At 39.1% G+C, this 13,230-nt stretch overlaps 1 protein-coding gene across 1 annotated transcript in view; it reads left to right on the forward strand.

Moving 5' to 3' along the window:
• The first annotated feature begins 707 nt into the window (after positions 1–707).
• Positions 708–13,230, forward strand: part of LOC124049105 (neuropeptide Y receptor type 1-like) — a 44,491-nt gene continuing 31,968 nt past the window's right edge. Inside the window, exons 1-2 of the mRNA XM_046370453.1 lie at positions 708–1,056; positions 2,233–2,454. The gene's annotated coding sequence lies outside the window, so the exon portion shown is untranslated. The remainder of the gene's footprint in view (positions 1,057–2,232; positions 2,455–13,230) is intronic.

Raw genomic sequence — 13,230 nt, forward strand, 5'->3', positions numbered from 1 at the left:
TCAACTGGCCTACCTGGTTAAATAAAGGTGAAATAAAATGTAGAACAAATAATAAAATCAGAACAATAGGTGTGAAACAGTATTTACATCCTGGTGTGAAGTCATACATAGGTGTGATATTCAAATCCTAGGCAGAAGTCCCGTCCCAATCATAAATCAACAAGGTGTAAAACATTGTTTGACAGAAACTACCCTGCAATAACTACTCACGAGCAGCGAGCATGATAATGACAGCTGGAGCGTACCTGATTGGTAGGGCTAAGCACGAATAGTATTAAAAAATAGTGAAAAAACATCTTCTACTACATTCCCATTAAAGTGAGATGAAAAAATTATGGTTAATATAGCTATTATGTCATCCATTTTAGTCTGATTAATACTGTAAAACAAAATACTGTGGTAGCGCAACATTACGATTTTGACGCATGGTTCATTTTCATAAATTCCGAACCTATAGCATTAATTATTCAAACAGACACAAACATGAAATTATGGCTGATAGTACATTTGTTGAAAGTAATGACCATTACAAACTACAAACATGGAGGTAAGACAGATATTGTGCACTTCTCGCCAGCTGTCCCTAGGCTGTGTTAATCCCGCCCCGCCAGGCAGGTACAAAAGTAACATTTCAGTAGTTCTGTTCTCAGACTATTTATTTTCAACCATTTACCCTAGACATGAAATTATAATTGCTAATGGTAGAGAACATATCTAAATTGTTTGGTATACAATATTATGGCGTCTTTAAGCTAACTAGTTATCTAGCTAACTAACTAGCAACTTGGTTAGCTAACGTTAGCTTTTCCAGTCTGTTTTCTCATCATGAAAGAAGCATCTAGAGTTCTAGAGCTACCTTGTGGAGCTATCTAGAGCTACCTTGTGGAATGGCTATGCGAAATGCCAATATTTATGCGTTGACAGCTTTGGAGTGGATCACAGACCAACACTCTACCACCACATTGGGTTTGGACTGCGAGGGACCGCCGTTGATGACCCAATCTGCACCCATCGCATCGTCCATAATAACAAGCAGGGCAGCCAGGAGGATTGAGGGTGTGCAACTTTTATTTTCTGTTGAATCAATTAATGCTGCATTTAAAAAATGTAAATAAAATAAAAACAGAAATAGCAGAGATGTGCTTTGGAAATAGCAACTTTAATGAAATATGACAATGTTTGCATTTTGTGCCTACTACTGAATAATATGTCACCTTCATGTGAAGAAGCATAATGACTTTCAACGCCTGAATAGGTCAAATCATTTGTACGCTGGACATTTAGCCCATTTTCGATCAGAAATACGAGGATGAGATATTGAAATATCTATGATTCAAGGAAGTCATAGGATATCTTTTGAAATGATGCATATTTTTATATGTGGAAACATATATGATCAGGTAATGACTACAGATAAAGGCTTAGATATGTCAGCATGTTGACACATATACCTTTTCCGGAGTTAAAATGTTCTACAAATATGTAACGTTAAGCAGGTGCACACGTATCAGGTGCGTGTCTTCAATGTATCTCACCCCAGATATCACCCCAGACTCATATGTTAGCAGGGAGTTTTCGGAGGTCCAGTTTGAATCCATGAAGAAACTATCCCATTACGGAGAATATCCTAGCTCCTAATATGAAATTAAGGACATGCGTATCTGGAGCATATCTAGTCCTTATATCTAATAAAATGTCAGACATTCGGAAATACTGTATACGGAAATACTGTATATAGATAAAGATACCCCCTGATATGACCCTTTTCACCCAGTTGCCAGAGATCTGGAAAATGTCTTTAAGGCTTGTCTTACTGTGTTAACCTCTTTTGATGTCTATTCTGGATAAGAGAAGAATGGGCACAAATATGATGACTCATGCCATCATGTCTTTTTACAGTCTGTATGTCTGAGATTATTAGATACATACACGGCAGGAAGCCATCATTGAATGTTAAATGTTCGTTAAATGTTCTAGTTGTAATCTAACTGAATTCAACGTGAAATCAACAAAAAATGTCACCATATAATTCGATTTATGTTAAAAGTTGTGTGAAAAAAATACGAAATTCCCTTACATTGATGAGTTTATTACCCCCCAAAATCCCCGTTGATTCAACGTTTTCACATTGATTTTTTGGTGGAAACAATGTCAATTCAACCAGTGGGTTATTACGCAAATGACGTCCCCCCGCCTCTCTCTCTCTCTCTCTCTCTCTCTCTCTCTCTCAAGATAAGACGCGCCGTCGACTGTCTCTCCCCTCCTTGCTTCTCCCCATGCCCCTCTCGTTATAAAGCTGCATTTCCGCGCTGTGAGTCCCTCCACACAGAACAGCCCAGAAGCGGCAGAGAGACGCACCAACACATCTCACACGAGAGAGAGAGCGCGCATCTGTTCTGTCCGCGTGGCTACATACAGCAGGTGACTGGCTGAGCATTTACAGATAAACATAAGGTAAATTTCCGCTCACTCTCACTCGGACATTTGACTTAATTCTTCAAGATGTTTGTTGCCTAGCTCTGGTGCTCCGATATTGTCCCTCTGCTTTGACGGGTATTAACAAAGTGAGGGAATAGAGCTACCGTTTATTCAGTATTCTAGTTGTTGTCGTCTTGAAATATTGTTTTTTTTTTAGGCTGTCAATCAGTCAGTGTGGGTTAAAGATATGTTTCAGCGCGAGGGAACCCTATTGACTCCAGTAAAACGTGGATATTCTGGTTTACCGATGACCAAACGCTAATGAATTACCGGCTACCGATGTGTGTGTGTGTGTGTGTGTGTGTGTGTGTGTGTGTGTGTGTGTGTGTGTGTGTGTGTGTGTGTGTGTGTGTGTGTGTGTGTGTGTGTGTGTGTGTGTGTGTGTGTGTGTGTGTGTGTGTGTGTGTGTGTGTGTGTGTGTGTGTGTGTAGGGGGAGAGAGAGAGAGACATAGCGGGGGGGGGGTGGCTCGGCTCTTTCTCCTTTCCCTCCTTTATATTGTTAAGCCATTTGACAGTTTGAAAATCATTGGTAATTGTTTGCAAATCAAATTGTATTGGTCACATACACATTGTTAGCAGATGATAATGCGAGTCTAGCAAAAATGCTTGTTCAGTGTAATCTGTTTTAGTTCTCGATTGTTGTCAGTTTAAGGAATTTACCAAGTTTATAATTTAACCTTATGTGGTGTAGTTAGCCTACGAGAATTTAGGTAGGCTACAGAAGGCCTAAGCTATTGTAGCCTAAGCAGTGGTTCCAAAACTCTGGGGTGTGCCCCCTAGGGCGAGGGCTTGGCAGGGGGTCAAAAAAGGAACTCAGTCTGGCTTTAAACTTACTTTAAACTTACTCTTGAAAGTTGTACTAGTAGAATGCACAAGGTGCCGTTTCAAAATTGGGTAGTGCATCATCAATTCCTCTTGTCATTGTTAGTCATTTCATTCCTTAGCGCTATTTATAACTTGTCAGGACTGTCCAGATCAACTAGCCCATGTCAGCTAATGTAATTTTTGTGTCACTCAAATATAACATGAATACACATTAGACATGGTAAAATGTATAGAATTTCAAGAAAATGTGCTTTAAAACAGTAAAATTGTCTTTGCACCCCATGACAAAATGTGTAGAATTGCAGGAAAGAAGCTTTAAACCTGCAAAATGATCTCCACCAACAAGAGGGATGTGAACAGTTTGTGTCATGAACAGTCATGCTTGTACCCATAGAAATAGATGTGGCCCTCACATGCAGGGGGAAGGGGGATGTTCCCCAATGCTGGAAGGGGGGTCTCTCGTGTGAAAAAGTTTGGGGAAAGATTGGGAACCCCTGGCCTATATGATTGTAGCTAAATTTGAAAGAAAATAAAGATTCAGTACAGGTTTGTCTGTCAGCAGAACTTTGGTAAAGGCTGCAAGGCAGAGACACATAATTATTTTCAATTATTATCCAGAATTTTGTCCTCCAGGAGTGGCTGTCTCAACTCAGTTCATGGGCCTAACAACCAATAAATGTATATGTATAGTTCGTCTTTTTATGAGGAAAAATAACAAGTGTGTGTTTCTGTGTGTGTTTGTGTGTACTTGTGTGTGTTTGCGGTGTATCTCACTCTGCTGTGATTTTAAATGGGTTCTGCTCTTATCAGTGTAGATAACGCCTGGCTCTGATTGGTAGACGCCCGAGTGTTCCAGGCGTGCTGTGTACCCAGGTTACTCCTGAGAAAGGATCAATACCATACATCCTGTAACTCTGTGTGTGTGTGTGTGCCGCCGTGCGTGCATGTGTGTGTGTGCGCGTGTGTTATAACATGTACAGTGTTGAAGACGGCACATTTTCAGTGAAACAAATGACAGTTTATTGTAACATGTACAGTGTAAAAGCGACACATTTCCCAGAGCAGGCCAACAACACACATAATGAAGTGTTACGCAATAACACAGCAGCTAACACCACAGAATAGGATGCTGAATATGGAGGGAATAACTGCAGTGGAAATCACAGTGTGTGTGTGTGTGTGTGTGTGTGTGTGTGTGTGTGTGTGTGTGTGTGTGTGTGTGTGTGTGTGTGTGTGCCATTAGTCATCGAGTCAGACAGACCACAATAGCCTGCTCTATCATTTCACCTGCAGTTTTGACTTAATGCTCTTTAGAATCTGACATAATGTGTGTCACACACGCACACATGCACACACACACAGACACTTCCATTTTACCTGTGGCCCAACCTTAATACTCTGTAAATTAACTGTGGAGTGGAGAGCCAGTGACATTAACAGCATTTTAAAGGGGATTAGAGAACTGCCCTGCACATACACACACACACACACACACACACACACACACACACACACACACACACACACACACACACACACACACACACACACACACACACACACACACACACACACACACACACACACGCAAGGTTAGATGGGGCTGCAGCAGTTGTGCTACTCTCCCTGTTACTGTTTAAACCCCTGGTCCTGGAGTGCAAAAGGCTTTAGTTAGAGCTACTTTAGTTCTAGACCTGGTCCTGGAGAGCCACAAGCTTTAAATCAAATAAAATCACGTTATTCGTCACATGCTTTGTAAACAACAGGTGTAGACTAACCGTGAAATGCTTACTTACGGGTCCTTCCCAACAATGCAGAGACAAAGAAAGTAGAGAAATAATTCAAAGTAAAACACGTGATAATAATAATAATAAATACAAAATGAGTAATGATAACTTGGCTATACACAGGGTACCAGTATGGAGTCCATGTGCAGGGGTATGAGGCAATTGAGGTAGATATGTACATATAACTATGAATAAAGTGACAGATAACAAATGGTAGCAGCGTTTGTGATGAGTCAAAAAAAGGATCAATGCAGATAGTTAAATAGTTACCCGGACTAACTATTTAGCAGTTTTATGGGTTAGGGGTAGATGCTGTTCAGGGCCCTGTTGGTTCCAGAATTGGTGCATTGGTACAGCTTGCCGTGCAGTAGCAGAGAGAACAGTCGATGACTTTGGTGCCTAGAGTCTTTGACCATTTTTAGGGCCTTCCTCTGACACTGCCTGGTATAGATGTCCTGGTATATATAGATAGAGCTACAGGCTTTACAGAGTCAAGATGACAGAGTACATTTGACTCTAATTGAAGAATATTTTGCCACAAATAACATTTGGTGCCAGTCTAAGAAGGGTAACACGTACTCTGGCAACAGAGTTAGTTTTTTCACAGTTGAACATGCTCAATTTAGTGTTGATATTTAACTCTGCGTCATTGCGTTTCACTCTGTCAGTGTTAATTAACAATATTTGTTACTTTTTTAACTCGATGCAGTTTTCAGTATTCTACAGTTAATTATTTGGAGTAATGTTTACTCTCACAAGTAGTAGTAGTTCATTCAACTCCTATGGAGTCAAACTCAACACCATTTTGGGATTTACAGTGCCTTGCGAAAGTATTCGGCCCCCTTGAACTTTGCGACATTTTGCCACATTTCATGCTTCAAACATAAAGATATAAAACTGTATTTTTTGTGAAGAATCAACAACAAGTGGGACACAATCATGAAGTGGAACGACATTTATTGGATATTTCAAACTTTTTTAACAAATCAAAAACTGAAAAATTGGGCGTGCAAAATTATTCAGCCCCCTTAAGTTAATACTTTGTAGCGCCACCTTTTGCTGCGATTACAGCTGTAAGTCGCTTGGGGTATGTCTCTATCAGTTTTGCACATCGAGAGACTGAAATATTTTCCCATTCCTCCTTGCAAAACATCCAATAAATGTCGTTCCACTTCATGATTGTGTCCCACTTGTTGTTGATTCTGTTTGTTTTTCTATGATTTGGGGATTTCTATGTTTTGGCCTAGTATGGTTCTCAATCAGAGGCAGGTGTCATTAGCTGTCTCTGATTGAGAATCATACTTAGGTAGCCTGGGTTTCACTGTTTGTTTGTGGGTGTTTGTTTCCGTGTCTGTGTTGTTCACCACACGGTACTGTTTTGGGTTTCGTTCGTTCCATGTTTATTGTTTTTGTATTCAGTCGTGTTCACGTGGAGTATTTCTTATTAAAAGAACCATGGACACTTACCACGCCGCATATTGGTCCTCCGATCCTTCTCGCCTCCTCTTCAGACGAAAAGGAGGAAATCATTTACATTTTGTGAATGAAGAATTTGTCTTATATATTTATTGCAACAAGATCTCTCAAGTAAGGCCACGCCTTCCAATCTGAGTTCTGGATAAACTTTGATTATTCCCAAAACTAAGATGAGTTTTCATTAGTGTAGTTAGAACACTGGGAATGGCTTTGATCACAGAAATAAACTCTCTGAAACACTTTCAATGTTATAAATTGTTCAGATGTGAGAATATTACCCTTGTTGTCGAAAATATCAAGTACAAAGTCAATATTCCTCATGTCAGCTGGGGTAGAACAATTACTTATTCCTTATAGTTATGTCTGAATTATTCCACAAAAGAGCTTTATGTGGGGAAAAATTGTGCAGGAAACATATTTTCCCGCCCATTAAAGCTTGTTGGTGAAACCTTGCTAATTTAGCAGGTAATCTTTCATTTCAGTAAAATTTGAAAGTAAAGACCTCCCAATTTATTAAACACATTATCTGGAATGAAATACCACATTGAATTAGTATTGATCAAATATTCTTTCAACCAGTTTATCTTGAAAGTGTTATTTATGTCAACAAAATCCAACACTTCTAGACCGCCTTCAGCTCTTTTGTTAGAAAGGACAGATTTGTTTTAGTTTGAGACTTATTTTTCCAGATGAAGTCAAAGGTCTAATTGATCTCTTTACAAGATTTACACAAGGATAATGAGGGGTACACAAAATGAGACAGTCCCTCTGCCTTGGACAGAAGTACTCTCCCAAGTATAGAAAGGTCTCTTTGTAGCCAATTATGAAATATATATTTTAGTTCTCTACATTTTAGGAGAGAAATTCAAATGTTGTCTAAGTGTTTTTTGACAGATGCATTCCTAAATATTTAACACAGTCCTTTGCATTAATATTTTCTATTTCTTTATCATCAGAGTAAATTAAACATATTATTTCACATTTAGAAACATTCAGCATTAATCCTGATGCAATAGAAAATGCAGTTATAGCATTAAGGACATGTGAGACCTGGTCTTTGTCTCTTAAGAAAAGAGTAGTATCATCAGCCAGTTGGGACATTTTGATTCCTTTGTTAAAAATGGTTAAGTCATGTAAATTTGCATTATTCAGAATATCTAGAGAGAGAAGGTCCACAACCAAAATAAATAAAAATGGCGAAATTGGGCTTCCCTGTCATACACTTCTGTTGATACTGAATATTTTGGAAGTATTAAGATTTAGTAGCACAGAACTATTTATATCTTTGTAAAACATGCAAATTACTTTAATAACATTTTCACCAAATCCAAAAAGTTTAAGGGACCTAAAGAGAAATGAATGTTCAATTGTGTCAAAGGCTTTACAGAAGTCCAAAAATAGGACAACCACATCTGAGTCAATTGCAACTGAATAATCTATAAGGTCCAAGACTAAACGAATGTTAGAGCTTATGTGACGGCCCTTCATAAATCCTGTCTGAGTCTCATTTATAATGGTATCTATTCCTTTCTTTAATCTTTTGGCATAAACCAGAGCAATCAATTTGTAATCAACATTTAATAAAGTAATTGGTCTCCAATTGTCAATGAGAGAAGGGCTTTGGAATCAATGAAATAAGGACCTGTTTCATAGTGGAGACCATTTCCCCATATTTAATGCAATCTTGAAACATTGAAAATCGGGTCTTCTGGTAACTCCCAAAACTGTCTATAGAATTCAACAGACAGGCCATCAGGGCCAGGTGATTTCATCTGTCAGGCCATCAGGGGCAAGTGATTTCATCTGTCAGGCCATCAGGGCCAGGTGATTTAATCTGTCAGGCCATCAGGGGCAAGTGATTTCATCTGTCAGGCCATCAGGGCCAGGTGATTTCATCTGTCAGGCATCAGGGGCAAGTGATTTCATCTGTCAGGCCATCAGGGGCAAGTGATTTCATCTGTCAGGCCATCAGGGCCAAGTGATTTCATCTGTCAGGCCATCAGGGCCAAGTGATTTCATCTGTCAGGCCATCAGGGCCAGGTGATTTCATCTGTCAGGCCATCAGGGCCAGGTGATTTCATCTGTCAGGCCATCAGGGCCAAGTGATTTCATCTGTCAGGCCATCAGGGCCAGGTGATTTCATCTGTCAGGCCATCAGGGCCAAGTGATTGCATCTGTCAGGCCATCAGGGCCAAGTGATTTCATCTGTCAGGCCATCAGGGCCAGGTGATTTCCATTTTTTAATTGAATTCAGAGCCTCTCTAATTTCTCCAATTGACACAGGTGAATCGCAAACTGATTGGAAATCATCCTCAATTACAGGGACATACTTCTGAATGTGGCAACTGTAGCTTTCACAACCATCTTCCTGAAATTGAGAGCTGTAAAGGTTGTCATAATAGGTATTGACAAATTATTATATTGTAATGGGATCTTTAATAGCAGTACAACATTGCTTAGAATCAAGGGCAATGGTGACATCATTGAGGACCTTTTAATGTTGCAGTGACACATCCATAACCTGAGTTGAAACTAGATTGTGTAGCAGAGAGAATACTATAGACATCAAAGCCAATCAGTTGATTATTGACAAGTTTTTCCAACACAAAATAGAAATTGGCCTACAACAGTACGGATCAGCTTCATCTCCCTCTTTTAAATAAAGGACCGTGGCTGCCTTCCAAGCAATGGGAACCTCTCCAGAAAGGATAGGTACATTAAAAAAGTCAGCGTTTGACTTGGTGATAGGGGCAGCAACCTTAAAGAAGAAACAGTCTAAACCATCTGACCCAGATGTTTTATTGGGGTTTAAGGAGCTCCTCTCTGGGATAGGGGGATGCAAATGTCCCACTTGTCCAATTGCCAGGGAAAATGCAGAGCGCCAAATTCAATTAAAATACTATAAAACTCAAACTTTCATTAAATCACACATGCAAGATAGCAAATTAAAGCTACACTCGTTGTGAATCCAGCCAACATGTCATATTTCAAAAAGGCTTTTCGGCGAAAGCATAAGAAGCTATTATCTTATGATAGCACAGCAGTAAACAACGAGATTAGCATATTTCAACCCTGCAGGTGCTACACAAAACGCAGAAATAAAATATGAAACATGCCTTACTTTTGACGAGCTTCATTTGTTGGCACTCCAATATGTCCCATAAACATCACAAATGGTCCTTTTGTTCGATTAATTCCGTCCATATTTATCCAAAATGTCCATTTATTTGGAGCGTTTGATCCAGAGAAAAACAGCTTCCAATTTGCGCAAAGTCACTACAAAATATCTCAAAAGTTGCCTGTAAACTTTGCCAAAACATTTCAAAATACTTTTGTAATACAACTTTAGGTATTTGTAAACGTTAATAATCGATCAAATTGAAGAGGACGAGAGGAAACTAACGCTACTTTTCAAGTCTTGGCCAACTCTAAACAGAGTTACCCTTTTCCAGGATGGCTGTACTTCATCATTGCACAAAGGAATAACCTCAACCAAATTCCAAAGACTGGTGACGTCCAGTGGAAGTGGTAGGAACTGCAAACAATATTTCCCCATGAGAACCCATTGAACAGACAGCGACCTCAAAAATAAATAATTCTGAATGGTTAGTCCTCGGGGTTTTGCCTGCTACATAAGTTCTGTTATACTCACAGACATGATTCAAACAGTTTTAGAAACATCAGTGTTTTCTATCCAAATCTACTAATAATATGCATATCTTATATTCTTGGCATAAGTAGCAGGAAGTTGAAATCGGGCACGCTATTTATCCAAAAGTGAAAATGCTGCCCCCTATCCCAAAAGAGGTTATTAAGACCTCGGACTCGAGCCAGTCAGCCTGAGTATGCATGTGTCGAGCCTTTCGCCAAATTAAATTCTTGAGGTGGAGTAACTCTGCCAGATCACGGTCGAACTAGGGGCTAAACATGTTTTCAATTCTCATTTTATTTATGGAGGCGTGTTTGTTAACAATACCACTGAAATGTAAAAAAAGAAGGTCCAAACGTCTTCGACAGAGCAGATCAAGCTGATTCAATACCAATTTACAGAGGCCAGGTCATGAAGGAAGGCTTCCTCATAAGTTTTTTTAGCAAGCGTCTATGACAAATCAGGACAGGTCCTTTCACTGAGCAGCCATTATGAACACAGGCTGTAAAACAGTGATCACTAAGGTCAATACAGAAAACGCCAGACTGATTGACTAGAGCGTCAACTCACTTGGAGCCTGTTCTAGTGGGTACTATTCTATTAAACGGATATGATTGTCTGTCATGTATAATAGGGAATCATGTTAGCTTAAATAACATTTTACCTTACCGACTACACCTCACTTGGCACAGGTCTGAATCATCTCTGATTAGAGGGGCTAGATTAAAAGTGCTGTGGAGGTTGTGTGTCTGTGTCAGAGAGGGGGTTAGGTTGTTGACAAATATTTGGTTTGATCTTGAGCAGCCTGTCCTCAGTCTGCTGAATTATGTAAATATATGTGTGTGTATGTTTTAAGATAAAGAATGGTCTCTTATGCAGAGTCAGCGTGATGAGTGATCAGATGTGAAAGACAGTCAAACTCAATCAGGACAAATATGCTATGAATGTGACACACACACAGTCTTGTATAACTGACCTTGTGGGTACACATAATTCAGTCCCATTCAAAATCCTATTTTCCCTAACCCATAACACTTAGCTTAACCCTAACCTTAACCCAAAAACCTAACCTTTACCCTAACCCTAAACCTAACCCTAGCTACACACGCACACACACAGTTGACTCCCCTGATCTTGCTCTGCCTCAACCCTGTATGTACTACATCATCTGTACAATTGTGTTTTCCGGTAAGAGGGCCACTAGAGACAATGCTGGATTAACATAAATAACTATTAGAAGGGTTACGTCATAGTGAAAGTACAGGATGTACCAGGAAGCACCAGGAAGTACCTGTGGCCTCTTGCCCCATATAGTAAAAGGAAGTGCATTATATGGGGAATATGCCTCAAGTGAAAAGTGGTGTACTGTATGGGGAGTAAGGCTCAAGCAGAAAGTAGTATTTTGCATGGGAATAGGGTGTCATTTGAGACTGTATTTCGGTCTACCTATTTCGGTCTACCTAAAGTACTACTGAATTACTACACAAAACCTATTCGTGCAGTAGTGACTATGTAGAGACTCGTAGGGATTGTGTTGTGAATGTGTAGTTTATGCACTACTCAACTAGAGTTTTGTAGTCTTTCCAGTAGAGGTTTTTGCTGTTTGATGTTGGTCGATGGAAGTAAACAAGTAGTCAAAACATTACAGCTTTACTACACAGGCGCGGCAGAATACACACTTGTACATGAAATAGGACAAATATAAGCACCCACCTAATTATTTATAGTTAATATTATTTTTCTTAAATAGTCTTTCTTAATAGTAATCAGGTACAGTTTTTACTACTTGATGTTAGTAGTAAATTAGTAGTCACAACACTACAACCAGACTACACTGGCTTTTCGTGACCGCAGAAGAAGGCAAAACATCAAGTAGTTGATTGTTATCTACTGTTTTTGACAATCCCGAATGTAGTCATCCTCATTGTTTATCAAATGTTTTTTCTGTGTTATCTTATGTGACCTCTGTTAGCAGATGATTAATAACGGCTTATAATTGGTTGTCTCTTGTGCCTGTCTTTGGTTGTGCTTGTCTTTATTTTCTAAAAGGTTACGTTGTGAAGAAATGTGGCTGCAAAAAACGTGGGAGGATCTGAAGATAGTTATGTCAATGCTGACATAACTAAAAAAGTGTAAATTAACAAAAGTGTAAATATGTCATTTAATATGTAATGAATTTCATTAAAAAAATGGAAGTTATTATGTGTTGTTTGATAATATAACTACAGTTAGAAACTTGAGGAAATAAAATGTGCAATAGTCAAGTACATTTTGTCAACTTACAGGAGCAATTAGGGTTAAGTGCCTTGCTCCAGTAAACATTGACATATATTTTACTAAGTTGTCTTGGGGATTTGAACCAGCAACCGTTTGGTTAGATGATACCTGCCTTCTCATTTTGAGATTAGATTGAGATGGCTTAGGCAACTATTGTAGGTTTATAATTGGTTTATGTACAAGTTTTGAAAACGCACAGAAACCTGTTTATTTTCATACACTCTAGTCATGGCTGCCCATAAGGTTATGGCATCACATTGTATTTAAAACATGGTTTATATATTATTGGTGTAATCAATGATTGCAGTATGGTTGTAATCCACTATTATTCTGGACTGAATCTTCCAAGGATTTACATTGGGAATCATTTATGCATATTGCCACCATCAGGAGGCGCGGTATGAACATCTCCCCTCAACAACGCTCAAAGAAAGATGGCTGTGACAACTCAAACCATTTATGGTGACAACTCAAACCATTTATGGTGACAACTCAAACCATTTATGGTGACAACTCGAACTGTTTTTCCTCCTGTCTCCTTTTTCTTTCTTCTGTTAAACAGGTAATGTATGTGGTGTACACAAGCACATGATCTATAGAAAATGTTAGTCTGAATGGTTGTCTGAGTGATACTTACCGTTTATGTTGAAAGTATAATGTTTAAATGTGTAAATTGATCGAGTGAAAACCGTTAGCAATCTTGACATTGACTGGATTTTGCATCTAAGCTTGGCTAG

Source organism: Oncorhynchus gorbuscha, linkage group LG11, assembly GCF_021184085.1.
Source record: "Oncorhynchus gorbuscha isolate QuinsamMale2020 ecotype Even-year linkage group LG11, OgorEven_v1.0, whole genome shotgun sequence".
Taxonomy (NCBI): Eukaryota; Metazoa; Chordata; class Actinopteri; order Salmoniformes; family Salmonidae; genus Oncorhynchus; species Oncorhynchus gorbuscha.